Source organism: Gymnoscopelus braueri (assembly GCF_963280865.1).
Source record: "Gymnoscopelus braueri genome assembly, chromosome: 2".
Taxonomy (NCBI): domain Eukaryota; kingdom Metazoa; phylum Chordata; class Actinopteri; order Myctophiformes; family Myctophidae; genus Gymnoscopelus; species Gymnoscopelus braueri.
The window spans coordinates 33,183,919-33,201,147 of record NC_137604.1 but is presented as its reverse complement, the minus strand read 5'-3'; the positions used below and the strand labels follow the sequence as shown (position 1 = coordinate 33,201,147).

At 41.4% G+C, this 17,229-nt stretch overlaps 1 pseudogene across 1 annotated transcript in view; it reads left to right on the top strand.

Moving 5' to 3' along the window:
• Positions 1-17,229, top strand: part of LOC308095155 (neuronal acetylcholine receptor subunit alpha-7-like) — a 59,825-nt pseudogene that overhangs the window by 27,320 nt on the left and 15,276 nt on the right. Inside the window, exons 6-7 of the transcript in view lie at positions 9,075-9,154; positions 10,407-10,574. The product of the transcript in view is annotated as a neuronal acetylcholine receptor subunit alpha-7-like (transcript). The remainder of the gene's footprint in view (positions 1-9,074; positions 9,155-10,406; positions 10,575-17,229) is intronic.

Here is a 17,229-nt window from a genome sequence, read left to right as displayed (position 1 = left end):
ATTGTATCTGTATTCAAAATGCACGCTTGGATTATCTCTAATAAATTGGAACGATACAGACATATTAAGCCTAAACTGGTTTCTGTACGAAGCAAAACACAAACACAATGGAGAATTTGTCCATAATGTGAATTATGGACAAACTATGGAGATATTGCTAGCAAGATAACAACAATTATTGCATTGTTCTGGTGGGTGCTGTGGCAAATCCATCAATGCTCCTATTTCATGTTTCCTCTGGCTTTGTTGTTTATACTGATCAACCCATATTACTCATTGTATTGGCTCTGTAGCTTATGTGAGATTATCATGTCAATAAAACAGGAATAGATAGATTGTGTTCATTGTTTACTCAATAATACACAGGCTAGACAGATACAATACTCCCTTTAAAAATGTCACCCTTGGCTAGCACACAGTAAAAATCCTGAGAAGCAAATTGAGAAAGAATGGATTGCAATTGCAAATATCCATGTGACAAATTATAAATGATGGCTTTGCGCAGCACTATTTATTTTTGTGCTGATGAATCGTTGACAGTAATCAAGGAGTTTGTGGAGCTGGTACTGAGGCAATGTTGTGTACAGTATTTGTTAATTTTTACTAGAGCCAATGGACTCAAACATCGGCAATTTGATGCTATTTTGTCCGAAAATAATATATTGCATGCCTTACCTGCAACACTGAAGCCCTGGTTAAGCAGAGAGGCTGTGAAATGTTTCTTTCAATTAGGCTACATCTGTAAATTATAATTATGCAAGTTAGGAAGTACAAACGTGCATATCATTGCGCTTTCTCACGGCTACCGACAAAATTATGGATTTAGTTTGGACCAAACTCTCATGTGAATTTAAAAGTAGGATATAGGCTAGTGATTAACATATGAGGCCAAAAAGCATCACTACAAATAAAAGGTTACAGGAGTCTATGTTTATGGAACATTCTGGTTCGCTTCATTATAGAATGCAATGCAAGGTGAGTATAGGCCCCTTGAACTCAAAGAACTCAGGTTGTTTAAAAAGCATTTGTTGTAAATACTCTGGGCATTGAGTGAATCAAAACCAGCGCTCCCTCCTTACCTCTCAGCATATCACAGGGCATAAGAGTTCAACTCGCTTGGGAATAGTTATGTGGGAAAACCAGCCAGATCCTAGAGTAGACTGGGAGCAGAGGTTTGACAGAAAAAGAGGACAGGAGAGGTGGATCCGATTTAAATGAAGCAAGACACCCTGTGAGAGTTTGCTTTGCATGGTCATTTATTTTGTGATGTTTCCACAGCAATGGTGAACACCGTTTTGCCAGTAATTCCTGACAGTACTTTTAGGTTAAAGGTCAAGCTCAGAGATATAGCATCTTGGAAAACAGACAAGAATATAATCAGAAACAGCACATGCAGTTCACAACTCTCTCTCTCTCTCTCTCTCTGTGTGTGTGTGTGTACACACACACACACACACACACACACACACACACACACACACACACACACACACACACACACACACACACACACACACACACACACATACAATATTTACCAACAATATTTACAACTGGTATCAGACGGTAATTTGTTCCTGGGTGGCTTTCCTTGTATCACAGGTTATGATTTAATAGCTTGTCACTATGGACAATCACTCCGCCTCTTACTGTAGCTACTCTTGACTTCAAGAAATGAAAAATTATTCTTGCTTAGACCGTGTTTACAAAACATAAATCATATTAATCTGTATGGAAATTCCACTGATGGAAACTTCATGGCTTTACCTTAGAAGCCCTTCAGTGGAACCGAATAAGATTATCATGCTGCAGCATCGACACCTGGCAACAGGGAGTTTGCATGTGTCTGTTTGTTCCCATGAGACCTTCTAGTCTGAATCACACACTGAATCTTTCTCGTCCACAGGCAAAGACTTGTTAAAGGGCTAGAACAACACAATATGAGAGAGTTGAAGTTGATTGATGGCACTGGCTTCGGTATTTCCATCAAGTTGATTGAGGATTCTTTTATCAGGAGCAGATTGAGATGAATTTCTAGCTTAAGTTTATGTGTGTTCTGTGAATGCTCTGAATACTCTCTCTCTCTCTGTGTGTGTGTGTGTGTGTGTGTGTGTGTGTGTGTGTGTGTGTGTGTGTGTGTGTGTGTGTGTGTGTGTGTGTGTGTGTGTGTGTGTGTGTGTGTGTGTGTGTGTGTGTGTGTGTGTGTGCTCGCGCATGTGATGTGTGCAAGAGAAAAAGAGAGAGAGGAGAATGGGAGACATTCATGACCAAAGATGGGGGAAGGAGGGGCTTGTGCTTGTAATAGGCATGATACAGAACATTAAGCAGCTTATGACGGAGATCAGAGATCAATAATGATGACAACATTATAGTCCTCAAACAGATGCAGATTGAAAGGGACATTTGTCACATGATATAAATCAAATGCAAATCATTCAAGATTACACCTACAGTACGTTGGGATAGGAAAGAAGGACACAAGGAAGGAAGGAGAGAAAGGGAGAGATGAAGCGAGAAAGGAGCAAAAAGATATAAGATATAAGAATGTAATTTCTGTACTCATTTATTAGGTGCATGTCTTTGGATGGTAACAAATTCAGATACTTTCTAAATCATGCATTAATTAGAAATATCTGATACTAGTCCAGAATGTACAGTAGAGTCTGGGAATGTTGACTTTTCTCTTCTTAGCTCTTATTCAGCAGTGTGATCGTTTCTTGATATAAAGCTGTTCAGAAGTCTGGTGTTGTTGCTTCTGATACCCCGGTATCATTTGCCTGGCCGTGGTCGCAGTGCAGCAGTGTGAACAGATTGTGGCTGGGGTGGTGAATGTCCCTGATGATACTCTCAGCTAGCTTTAAGGCAGGTACACATTGCAGGACCTTAAAGTGCTCGGGGGGTTAACTGATCGTTAAGCATTACACACTGCAGGAGTTTATTTCTTGAAATCGGCTGTCATAATATCGTTGTGGTCTTCACAACAGGATTGATCCCCGACAAGGGCTGACACACTGTAGGATAGTTCACTAGGATGCTATCTCCAGAGTCAGACCCAATACATACATTTGAGTTTATTCCAATTCATTTTAATCGACGTATCCCGTGATATGCCTCTCTCCCTCTCCCCCCTCTCTCGCTCTTTCTCTCTCTCTTTCTCTCTCTCTCGCACGTCAAGTGCAGAAGCGGTCAGTGACAGCGTTGCCATGTCCGCTTATTATAAGCGACTTTGGGCTTGTTTTTCTGTAGAGTTGCTTGTAAATATTGGTTGTTGCGGGGTGCATTTTTTGGGCTTATTTGTATAGTTGCTTATTTGGCCTTGTTTCCTAATGTTGTTTAAACCAGTGGTTTAAACAACACATAATATGTATTTGTCCGCAGACCCCCCTTCTGTAAATATGTTGTGCCATCATAGACCCCCATACAAGATTTGTGTGGATTTGGAAAATATTCCACAATTTTCTCAAGATTTTTCTTTGAAAATAGCTGTGACGCGTTGTGAGCTTGTAGATCGGCTATTTTCAAATATCCAATGTATTTGTAAATAGGTTTAAAGTGCTCAAGTGGCCTTTTCTTGGGCTTGTTTTCATAGACCTGGTTGCTTATTTCTCTCGCAACATCTGGCAACGCTGTTCTGACACAACGTGCACATGCTGCACACTCACACACACACACACACACACACACACACAGAGCTCGCTCTCGCTCTCACTCTCTGTCTGTCTCTCTCTCTCTGTACAATTCCTCTAAAATAAACAGCCCACCAGGCTCGCTCACTCTCTCATTTTGTTTTATAATGTTAACTTAATACAGGACTGGACGATAATATTGCCGTCGCAGAGCGGATAATCGCGGCCATATCGTCTCGCGGTGCCTTTCACACACAGCGAGCATTATCTCGCAGATCAAAGGCCGATCTGCGTCAGATCGGGAGGACCCAATCTCCTGCAGTCTGTACGGGCCCTAAGGGCCCGTACAGACTGCAGGAGATTGGGTCCGATATTGCTGTCGCCGACATTTTTTGGCGCTCGCCGACAAAACCTCCCGATCTGACGCAGATCGGCCTTTGATCTGCGAGATAATGCTCGCTGTGTGTGAAAGGCACCGCGAGACGATATGGCCGCGATTATCCGCTCTGCGACGGCTTTCCGACCGTTTTCAGATAACTACCATGTTAGATATTCAGCTCTGTCTGGGACAGGACAGCAGACAATATCATACACTATGAACGGGGCTGCGACCACCTTGCGAGGAGATGCACGCTACAGCCAATGAGAGCACATTACAGCCACCGTGACTAGGGGGGCGTCGCTGGATCTGACCACAACAAACAGTCCCTACCGCAATATTATCGTCCAGTCCTGTATTAAGTTAACATTATAAAACAAAATGAGAGAGTGAGCGAGCCTGGTGGGCTGTTTATTTTAGAGGAATTGTACAGAGAGAGAGAGACAGAAAGAGAGTGAGAGCGAGAGCGAGCTCTGTGTGTGTGTGTGTGTGTGTGTGTGTGAGTGTGCAGCATGTGCACGTTGTGTCAGAACAGCGTTGCCAGATGTTGCGAGAGAAATAAGCAACCAGGTCTATGAAAACAAGCCCAAGAAAAGGCCACTTGAGCACTTTAAACCTATTTACAAATACATTGGATATTTGAAAATAGCCGATCTACAAGCTCACAACGCGTCACAGCTATTTTCAAAGAAAAATCTTGAGAAAATTGTGGAATATTTTCCAAATCCACACAAATCTTGTATGGGGGTCTATGATGGCACAACATATTTACAGAAGGGGGGTCTGCGGACAAATACATATTATGTGTTGTTTAAACCACTGGTTTAAACAACATTAGGAAACAAGGCCAAATAAGCAACTATACAAATAAGCCCAAAAAATGCACCCCGCAACAACCAATATTTACAAGCAACTCTACAGAAAAACAAGCCCAAAGTCGCTTATAATAAGCGGACATGGCAACGCTGTCACTGACCGCTTCTGCACTTGACGTGCGAGAGAGAGAGAAAGAGAGAGAGAAAGAGCGAGAGAGGGGGGAGAGGGAGAGAGGCATATCACGGGATACGTCGATTAAAATGAATTGGAATAAACTCAAATGTATGTATTGGGTCTGACTCTGGAGATAGCATCCTAGTGAACTATCCTACAGTGTGTCAGCCCTTGTCGGGGATCAATCCTGTTGTGAAGACCACAACGATATTATGACAGCCGATTTCAAGAAATAAACTCCTGCAGTGTGTAATGCTTAACGATCAGTTAACCCCCCGAGCACTTTAAGGTCCTGCAATGTGTACCTGCCTTAAGTCACACATTGTCTCTCGTGTATTCTCTGGAGGTTGGGAAGTTCACCTCATACGATACACTGAGCCGACCACACCACACTCTGCGGTCGGCAGAGTCCGGACAGGCACAAGATCAAACACAGGGAGCAAGCAGGACACAATCTGATGAGCAACTCGAAGACTTATGACGGCTAGAGAGAGAGAGAGAGAGAGAGGGAGAGAGTGTGTCCGTTCAGTTTTGCTGTTTTGTTGCATCAGGGGAGGCTTGTGATATTTATTCAAGTTAAAGATTCATGGTCCAATGTTCTTTTGCCAACCAATTAATGAGGAACAGAGATAGAAAGTGGCAGACCGTGATTATGATAAACTGTTAAGTTTATCACCAAGCACTATAACTATATTGTTCACCACGGCACTAACTACTAAAACTATATATTTTTTAGAAATAGCTACTTATAGTGCTTGGTGTGGAAGCCCAATTATTGTGTTAATCATTTCCAACAGTTTCACCAGGATTAAGTTGTGAATAGAATCTAGATTCCATTTTGTTTTAGCTATTGACCTTTGGTCACAGATGGCTAAATGTTTTTTATCCATGGTTGATTTTCTGATACACTTTCAGCTAATCTCCTTGACGTCTTCTCCTCTTGTTTTTTTAATGCAATGCCACGAAAATCTTAGATGTAACAAAATTGGTGATTAACTTCCTGACCCTTGTCATTAAATGATTGATAAATGAAGATAAACTACATAAATGTTGGAATTAATCCACCACCCCAATGAAGTCAATTAAGGGCCACTGTGATTCAATCCTTTATGTGTGACCTTGTTTTAAGGAATCTATGTGTCAGGCATTCTCCTGCTGTTACGTGTGTCAGGAGAGAGTAGGACATCCAGTGCAGAACATCCAGACACAGCAAGTTCAAATGCAAGGTTTCTATTAGCAAGGGACAAGCCTTACATAGAGCTGAGGCAGGGAGAGGTCAAAACCATGGTGGGATAATAATCCAATATTCAAAGGGTTAGGGTTAAAAAAAAATTAAAAGAACACAAAGCAGGCACTGTAGAAAGATCTAAATCTGGGATGTGACCCAGAAACACAAGAACACAAGGTACAGAAGGCTATGGAGCCAAGAAATAAACACAGGTACAACATGGCCAAGAATTCACTGAAGGAGTCCAGTCTTATAGTGCAGCAGCAGGAGAGGCAGAGAGAGCAGCACAGACAGACAGACAGACAGACAGACAGACAGACAGACAGACAGACAGACAGGCAGACAGACAGACAGACAGACAGACAGACAGACAGACAGACAGACAGACAGACAGACAGACAGACAGACAGACAGACAGACAGACAGACAGGCAGGCAGGCAGGCAGGCAGGCAGGCAGGCAGGCAGGCAGGCAGGCAGGCAGACAGACAGACAGACAGACAGACAGACAGACAGACAACAGAGAGAGACAGACAGACAGAGAGAGCAGCAGAGACAGAGAGAGACAGAGACTAGACCAAGAGACAGGCTGTAACACCTGCACCTGCAGAGAGAACCTTTTGTCACTACAAATGCACTTGTCTAATAACCTGCACTCATTAAACCATTGAAAAGTGTCTAGCTCTCGGTATGGTTCAATGAAAGCTGTTTGGTAAATCACTCACTGATTCAGCCAATTACTGAACCTGAATTAAAAAGATATGTGCACACCATAAATAGTAAATAATAGAAAACATACTTTTATCTTCTTCTTTTTTATTATTAGACAGGCATGTCCATTAGAGTAATGTTGATTATTTTATTGCTAATTTAGGCAATTTGTTCTGGGAAATGAACATGGGTGATTAATTCTGTTTTTCCCCTCCCTTGGCTAATTAAATAGAACTGATTATTGGGCCAAGGCTGTGAATATTTATTATGTAAACCGTTGGCTTCTATTTCACATTGTATTGTCCCAAAAAGGAAAGTGTCCTTCAAGCTCTCCTTCAACTTCCGGCATTAATCACATGAGTTATTTTATCACCATTAAAGTGCCAACGGATGACGGCAGATGATGAGTCAGCATGAGTCATTTTGCCAGTTTTGAATGAGCACAAAGTCTAATTTTTTAAAGAGGAGGTGGGTCCAGGGCCAGTTTATCCTGGGTCATTGCGAAATGTTTTAGGTCAGAATGGACGTACAAAGCATTATAGATTTCTATGGCCAATTACATCAGCACAGAATTTGTCCAATACGTTTAACCCATCCTAACAATTAGGAGCAGTGGGCGGCAGCGCCCAGGGATTAGTGTCTGTCTTGCTCAGGGACACTTAAGTCTTTTGTTCTTTTCAAACCTCTGTAAATCAGTGTTTTCAATGCGATTCACAGGTTCTACTGATACTTTGACCTGTCTGCCCTTAAACTGATTGTAATGTATACACACATATCCTCATTCATTTTTATGTATACCTGATTACATATAATTATGTATATTTGACCATTGGACCACTGCAGATTGAGGAACACTGGATATTTGCACTTGTTGCAGTACATTTGACTATGTACCTCAGTACCATTGTTTTACCTTTATACCTTTTATGCTAATTTCATAACAATTTTATTTTACTAGAGGTTCTATGTTGTCATAGTGACATAGCCGTGGTTTGTTTATGGTTATGTTGTCATAGTGACATTGCCGTGGTTTGTTTATGGTTATGTCAGAGTGACGTGGTCCGCCCGCCCGCTGGCCGGCCTGCGGGCCAGACAATTTTAATATACTGTAGATAGGATAAGCTCTTTGAGTTTGACTTTGAGTTTTGTTTCCTGTTCGTGTCTGATGGAATAATTTGATTAAAAATGACTCTTGAGGTCTTCTGACATTGTCCCTCCTGCTGTGATGCTGATACACAGCCACAACGCATAGACAGGGATGCTATCCAGTCAAATTCAAAAGTGCCACGCCATCTGTCGCCATCCAGGAACAGGCCCGCTCAAATCTGTACCTTCCTCTGATGTCAATGTCTGAAATAAAAGTGAGACGAGAACATTGTTATACCGTACGTCAGAGATTATAATCCTTATGTGCACAGGGTATAATTTGTCTGATTTGAATGGTGTGATTCTAATGCGTGTATGCTTTGATTTGTATGTGTAAGGTGTTGGTGTGTACGTGCCTACAATACATACATTTATGTGTGTACATAATATACTGAGTGATGCTTTGATAATACTCATGTGTCTGAGGGGCATCCCCGGTGTCAGACAGCCATGTTTGATCAGTGTTTTTTGAATGAGAGGATTATCAATAACGTAAAACAACCCTCCACACCCTCTCCCACCTCTCTCTTTCTCTTCACCTTTATCAAGCCATTTTCCATCACATTTGTGTGTGTAGCACTAGCAGCAGTACATTGTGTGGGTGGTGTAGGTACATTGTGTGGGTAGTGTATGTACATTTTGTGGGTGGTATTGGTACGTTGTGTGGGTTTTGTATACAGTATATTGTGATGTAGCTGTAAGCACAGTGTAGACTTTGGTCTGATCAGTGTGAGTTTCAATTCAACAGCATTGTAATATCATCCCCCTTTATCTCATTTCATTCTGACATCCATGAGATTCTTCACCCGCATTCCCTTCTTAGTAGGGACAATTGCTTCGGGACCAGAGGTAATTGCCTGGAAAATTCATAAATGACTCAGATTTTCCATTTCCCTTTATTTCCCTATTGACTTTCCTCTCTTGTGTCAGTAATGGTTGACTTCTAAGTCTTTACTGTTGTTCACTCACATCTACTTTGTACGTCTCTCCTTGTAGTGCAGATGAGAGGTTTGATGCTACCTTCCATACCAACGTCCTGGTCAACGCCTCAGGAGCCTGCCAGTACATACCACCAGGTGAGAGCATATTCTACCCTGATGTGTTTGAAGTGGGCCATGGTCCTGGTGTCACCGTTGTTAGCATTATCATCATGAATACTCAGTGGTGTAAAGTAACTAAGTACATTTACTCAAGTACTGTACTTAAGTACAATTTTGAGGTATTTTTACTTTAACACATCCACCGCCAGAGGTTAATCTCATAATGTACTCACCAGTGCCAAGGTGTTTTTGTTGTTTTTTTGTTTTTTTCATGTCGCCATAGATCTTGTTAAAATCCTTAAGATTGAGCCGTGAACGGTCTGTTTACATCCGCGAGATCTCCCTGTATCTCCCAGTGAAGATCGCGTGTCAAACGGGGCATCCATGTTTGAGTTAGAGCGGATTACGTTAAACAGTGAAATGCGAGGAGAAAAAACTACAGGAAGAGAATTGAGTTTCAGTTTCGTCTGTAGAATGGGAGTGGGCGTGATCGTCGAAACCGGATCCCAAATAATTCTATTTCCTGTCATCAAACCGGAAACGGAAGTGGATCAAAAAAATTCCGAAAGTGCACCCGGACCGCGCATGCGCGAAAAGACCGCAGCCCGTAGGACTACGGGCTCGGCGCTTAACCGTTGGATTTAACGGCCCGTAGAACTACGGGCCCGGCGGTAAAGGTGTTAATGGACTATTTCCAATTTTCAGTACTTTTACTTCTACTCCACTACATCTCAGAGGCAACTATTGTACTTTCACTCCACTGCAATTATTTAAAAAGTTTAGTTACTAGTTACTTTGTAGATTTAGATTTTTATTACTAAACATACATTAACCACTTAAGCTCTACATATATTTCGGCTATTTGAAAATAGCAGATCTACAAGCTCAACGCGTGGTGATATTTTTTTTAATCATTTTGAAAACTTGAAATGGGACATTCTGCATGAGTACTTTTACTTTCGGTACTTTAAGTATATTTTCATGCCAATGCTTTTGTATTTTTTATTCCATACTTTTACTTGTAATGGAGTATTTCTACATTGCAGTATTGATACTTTTACTAGATTTTAGTACTTTTTACACCACTGTGAATACTCTTGTTTTCACCCACTTTGATCATCAGCCTCCTTTTCGTCCTCCTTATTATTATCACCATCAACAGTATTATTATAACTTTTGTGATCATAATAATCATCATCATTATCACCATAATAATCATTATCATCATAATCATCATTATCATAATCACATAAAACCTGTTTCTATCTATGTATTCCTGTCCCTCCAGGCATCCTAAAGAGTACCTGCTACATTGACGTGCGGTGGTTCCCGTTCGACGTACAGAAGTGTGACCTGAAGTTTGGCTCTTGGACCCACAACGGCTGGCTGTTGGACCTCCAGATGATGGAGGTAGACATCTCTACCTACATACCCAATGGAGAGTGGGACCTTGTAGGTAAGAACGACAACAACAAGAACAAACGGGCAGTTGTGGATATGGCTTACAAAGAGGTACAGACATAATGCAAAGACAGCAAAAATGGACAGCTAGACAGACAGGCTAAAAGTCTGCAAAAGACAAAACAACAAAAATAGAGATGTCACATACAGTAAGTGAACATTATAGAGTGTCATAATCTAATAAACATAAATACAGTAGGTGAAGTTTCAGGAAATTGCAACCATTTCTGCAGACAATACACAATTCCAGGGTTGGTTGATCACACTGGAGTACCACGACATGTACAGAAAGGAGCCAGTAGAAATAGTGTTGCAGATTGTGCACATTTCATTTACATAATTTTCTTTTATAATAATTGGCGGACAAAGTGAAAACATACTCTCCTCCATGCCTTCGGCCTGGTGGAGACAACAACACTAAAGTTACCAATTATAAAGTTATATCAATTAGTTGACCGACAGGATCGAAAAAGATCTGAGAACTGGAGTGATATGATCAACTTTCTCTGTCTTTTAGAGGACTCGAGCAGCAAAGTTGCTGTTCAGGTTAGAGTGCATGATACTACACCAAGATTTCTGCCTTGGTTTGTGCTTTTTAGCATTAACATTTTCGATTGAAGCAGATCACTGACTTTTAATTATTCTTCCTTGGCTCTAAAATCAATTACTTGAGTTTTGCCTTTGTTTAATTGAATTCTGGCTAATCATTGATTTTGTTCAATGCACTTTCTCAGTGCTTGTTTTGGAATATATTCCCCGGTGATATGGTTATGCAAATGTGTGTGTCGTCTGCAGAATTATGGTAAAACTGTTGCTTTCCACATTCAGCTCCAGTGGGAGCATTTAGATGATGAACAGAAGAGGCCCCAGGAGACTTGGGGGAATCTGCATGTAATTTATGTCCGCTCAGATGTGTAATTAGCTATAGACACAAGTAGTCCCTGTCAATTAAGTAGGATTCAAACCAGTTTATTACTGTGCCAGAAAGTCCCACCCAGTTTTCCAGTTGGTCTTGTAATATGTAGTGGTTGACAATGCCATGTGCATCACAGAGATCCAGTAAAACTAAGACTTAAACACCAAGGGTACATACTGTATACCTTTTTGTCGGCAGGGAGGATGTACTGTATCAGCTGGTTGTCCACGTGACAAGAAGTTAAAGGAGTAGTTCACCCAAAACATTTCTTATTTTCTATCAATTACACACCCCATAAAACCTTGAATTCATAGAGATTTTTTTGTTTTTGTCTTTGTCGCATTCCTGAGCCAATAATTCGATGTCCGGGTGGAGACTCAATTGAGTCTGTGAACAGACTCAATTGAGTCAGCTGTTCATCAAAGTATTGGCTCAGGAATGCGATAAAAAATGTCTATTTCTTTTGGTGAACTACTCCTTTAAAATTGTGCTATAGTGGCGGGGAAATGTTAAATTTATAGGGCCCTCACATTACTGCCCTCACAGTGGTCTAGGATTGTCTTCTGACCAATTATTTTTGCTACAGTATAACGTCATGCGATAGTACTGTATACGTGCTGATACCTGTGTTGTTTGCATCTCCAAGACAATGGTTTGATTTGACCACACCGCCAAATAACCATATGTGTCTCAAAGAATATTGTCTTGAAGCCTACAGTATATGAGTTACTTTTGACTCTGACCGTATCTACAGCCCTCATCTGAAGGAAGCTGTAATAAAGACCTTGGTGTAAAGGGCAATCCTAATTGCTTTTGGCTTTGAAATGTAGTCAGTTGTATTTAGCATGCTTCTTGTGCCATCTGAATTTGGATATTAGCATATTAGTGGGAGCATAAAGAACAGAAAATGTAATTGAAGAACATTTATATCCCCTGCATTCATTCTTTCCTGTAAGGAAGCCTTCAAGGAACTCCATTGTCATGGTAATCTCTGATATTATGCATGAGGCTAGTAAGGTTTTCCTTACACATTTTCCAACAGTGAGTAGATTCTAATTCCTAGATATTGTGGTATTTTGACGTATTAGCGTGAATTTAATGTAATATTCAGAATTCAATTGATCTATATCCTTTTACAGCTCTTTAGCAACTGTTAAAACAGGGACAAGTAGTAGATGAGATACATTGTCACATGGAAGCCTTGCAAGTCCAAAACGTTACTTTTCAGGAAATAGAAAAAAAGAAACTGTTCCAATGCAGTTATTATTTAGTCACAAGCTCTTGTTAACACTTTTCATTTGCTAAATTTAACTTTTTGAAAATCGCTGATCTACAAGCTCACGACGTGTGAAGGTCGTCTATATGTGCTGCTTTTTGCGTGACATTCTTATATGACAAAGTAGGACATTAATTTACGACAAAACATAAATCGATTAAACACAGAGATTGATTGCCCAACAGCGACGATAAAAGGTCACATAAAACATGACCATGCTGTGTTTTATTAATTTGCTGTAAATTAACTAACAGTACTGTAGCATCAGTGAGTGAGTGAGTGAGTGAGTGAGCCAATGTTCAACTGTCTGCCCATGACAGCAGTCTGCAGTGCTGTAGGAAAAAAACATAATGGTACAGTAGGTAAGATACAAGCATTAACAGTAGCTTGCTTGAAGAGCTGTCAGTGCAGCTTGTCATCCAGGTATCATCATACCTTGGGGCCCTATTTTCGCCGGTGCCTTGAAGAGGCACACACACGCACGCATAAAATGAAGTTTAGGGATAATGGGTAAGGCACCGGCAAAAGATAGGGCCCTGTGTACTAAACCAGTAACCTGTAGAACTAGCAAGGGGTTAGGGCCCCACATTAGCTCCTGAAATGGCCCCCCAGATACTTTAAAATTGAATGAATGTTAATAAGCATGGTCCTAATGACAGCTCAGCATCACAAAGCTTCATTATAATTCTCCTTCATGTCAGAGGAGTCATTAATTCACACAGATAGTGTGTCTTTATCACATTATGCCCAAATATGGATTACTGATGTCATAGTACTGACAACATTCTGATCATAGATTTAGCTAAAATATCCATTCGGGTTGAGTAACGTCATTAGCTATTCCATATAATGATGTCATCACGCAATGACATCACAACATCATCATTACATCAGATGTAATTGTCCTTTTAAATGTCGTTATTGTATTTTCCAACACAACGCCATTCAGCAACTTCTGGAAAGAACCCGCCCTGACTTCTGTCAACCTCTTCTCTAAATTAGTTGCACTGATTCACAGTGGTGCTGGTGTGTGAAATGTTTCGCTGGACGATATCTGAAAGGAGGACATGGGCTCCCAGGTGCTGTGGTAGTCGGACACAAGCTGTACTCATTTGGAGGATACAACAAGAACAACAGTGATCAGATTGTTGTCTGGATCTTCAACACGGTGTCTCTACGCTGGAGGAAGGTGACCCCAGAGACAAATGGAAGAGGAGAAAATCACCTTGAGGTTCCCTGCGTGCGCGGGGGCCACACAGCTGTTCTGGTAGAAGATATTGTCTACATCTGGGGGGGATATACTTACTGTAAAGTGCTTTATTCATTTGACGTTGACAACCACAGATGGTCCAAACCCAATATCTCTGGTACCGTTCCAGAGGAGAGGAGCCACCACTCAGCCTGTGTCTTGAGGAAGGTCATGTATATTTATGGAGGAATCACCCTGATGGCTAGATGCACTAATGACATCTACAAGTTGGACATCACCACAATGGTCTGGTCTTTAATTAACACCAGAGACACTCCACCACCTGTTTCATCACCCTTTCATCACCCTGCCACCATCATCGGGACAAAGATGTTTGTATTCGGGGGCTATGGGGGCCAGGGTCACTTCTACAACAACATCAGAGTGTTTGACACCTTCTGCACCGCTTCCTTCAGAAAGAAGCTGGCATCATTCAGCCTTTGCCTACAATGGAGAGCTGTACATATGTGGTATCAAAACCTCAAACAAGACCTTCAATGATCTGTGGAAATTCAATCCAAAGTCCTTCTCATGGAAGAAGGTTGAGTCCAAAGGGAAAGCCCTGTGTAGGATGTCTTGGATGAATTGTTTCATGGTGGGAGAACGTATCGTCCTCTTTGGAGGATTCAACACACCTTATGACCTGTATATCTTAGATTTAAATCCTAATCTGAAGACGTTATGCAAGCTAGCAGTTATTCAGTACGGTCTGAAGCAGTCGGAACTCACACATGACATCCGATGGGAACTGGCTGTCATGACTGCCAACAATAACTGAAGACATAACATAGCCCTATAAAAAGAGACACTAACTGTGATCCCACTATAAACTAGAACAAGTGCTCCTCGGAGCACAGGTCTCCGCCAGGTCGGGTAGGTTGTTGTGGGCCAGCAATGTTCGTAATTCGCCAATCAGGCTGGAATATGGAAAATCGGACGGAATCATCTTGATCACTTGACTATAGAGATAATGTGTAGCGATTGGCGTGATGTTTGGACAACATTTGTATGAGTAATATAAAAAAGAAATGTGTTGCAAATATAGGCCTCCTGGTAGTGCTATAATAGGGCAATGTTAAAAGGGTGACATTTGTTCCTCAACGTAGTGCAAATGTGCGTGCAAAGTTTCACCGCTCAGACGCTGCGTTCATGATTTGCGGCATTTTGTTCAAAACGGGCCACTCCTGCAAACTTTAGATGTCAATGTTAGCCAATCAGGATGGAATATGAAAAATTTGGATAAAATCTGAAGGCTTAATATCATTTTTTCTTTTACATAAGTCGGCCTCCTGGTGGCGCTATTAAAGGCAAATGTGAGAAATGCAGGGCAAAGGTTTTTCCTTGACCTCTAGAGAGTGCATGTGCATACAAAGTTTTACACAGATTGGTGCAGTTATAGGTAAAAACACTGTTGAAAAATCGGCCTGTTATAGCGCCACCATGAGACTGATTTGAACATTTTCAAATGGCATTTCTTCCTCGGCCTAATGAGAATGTGTGTGCAAAGTTTCACGGAAATTGCATGCTGTGATTTGAGGCATTTTGTTCAAAACGAAGCACTCCTGCAAACTTTGGAAGCCAATTTTAGCCAATCAGGATGGAATATGAAAAATCTGAAAGACCCATTTAGTTTAATGGCTATAGAGATTAGGGGTGGGACGATATGGGTACCTCACGATACGATATGTATCACGATATTAGGCCCACGATAACAATATATATCACGATATCTGAAAATGCCGATATATTGCGATATCACGATATATTGCATGAAATTTCACCAACGATATATCACGATATCTGAAAATGTCGATATATTGCGATATCACGATATATTGCATGAAAATTCACCAACGATATATCACGATAGTCCTTGTATTCAATTCATAAACACATAAAATAGCACCAAACAGTTCAAAATCATCATTACACAAATACAGAGTAGGAAAAACAACGTATCACAAACTTTTTTTTTTTAATATCGATATTTTTTGGGAGGATATCGATTATTTATCGCGGGAGAAAGTATCGCGATATATCGCCCCTAATAGAGATACTGTGTACCGATTTGCGTACCGATTGCCAAAAAAATGTTTTGCACAAATCGACCTCCTGGTGGCGCTATAAAAGGCCCATGTGAAAAATCTGGTGCAGAGGTTCTGCTCTATCATCCAGGGACATGTGTGCACAGTTTCGCCGCGATCAAGCCAACGGTGCCAGAGATTAGCTGTACGCAGACAGAATGACGGACGGACGGATGGACGGACACACGGACGGACGGACGGACGGACGGACAGGGGGAAAAACATACTCTCGCCGTGCCTTTCGGCTGAACGGTGCCAGAGATTAACTGTACACAGACAATGACGGACGGACGGACGGACGGACGGACACAAGGACGGACAGACAGGGGGTAAAACATACTCTCGCCATGCCTTTCGGCCTGGCGGAGACAATAAGTTATTTTTTGGGTGAACTACTCCTTTAAGGTGAACATTGACCTCTGTGGAGGCCTAACTACAGGAGTGGATACATCGGTGTAGGCCTATGCCATGATGTGGACAAAATCGGTCAACACGGCTCAATGTTTTGAGCTGTTCACATTCCTGGCGGGACTTGATAATGGAATCTCTGTACGTCAGATCTGTTAAGTGTAACACTTCTTTCATGCAACCTCAAACACTCATCTAACAGGACCCTCAAAAGCTACGTATTCTGTGATGAAAGAGAGGAAGAGGGAGAGGGAGGGAGGAATGTTGAGAGGAAACCCACAGAGACACGAGTAGTGATTTATCCCACATCCCCTTTAAGCCCTTTTCATGTCACATCCCCTGGAGTGCAGACAACCAATCAATGTCCTTTAGAACGCAACACGAGCAGGTGTCGAGGCTCTCATGTGTCCGTGTTAATATGCGGTTCCCACTGACTCTGTCCTGTCTATTGATCCTGGTCAAGTGCTGCTAGAGGGAGCCCAGTGGTCCCACTGCCATATGGAGCCTCAGGAATCTAGGTGTAACGTGTGCCTTATAAATAAGAAGTCAAACCTAACACTCACAATGTAGCGTCTAATTACACAAACACATTTAATGTGTTAACTTGTTTTTTTTTCATAGTTTTTCCATGTTTATGAATCATTTAACTTGTACAGCATTCATTTGCACGTTACCTCTACCAGATGACCCTACTTGTGACTTTCTAAACAGAACAAT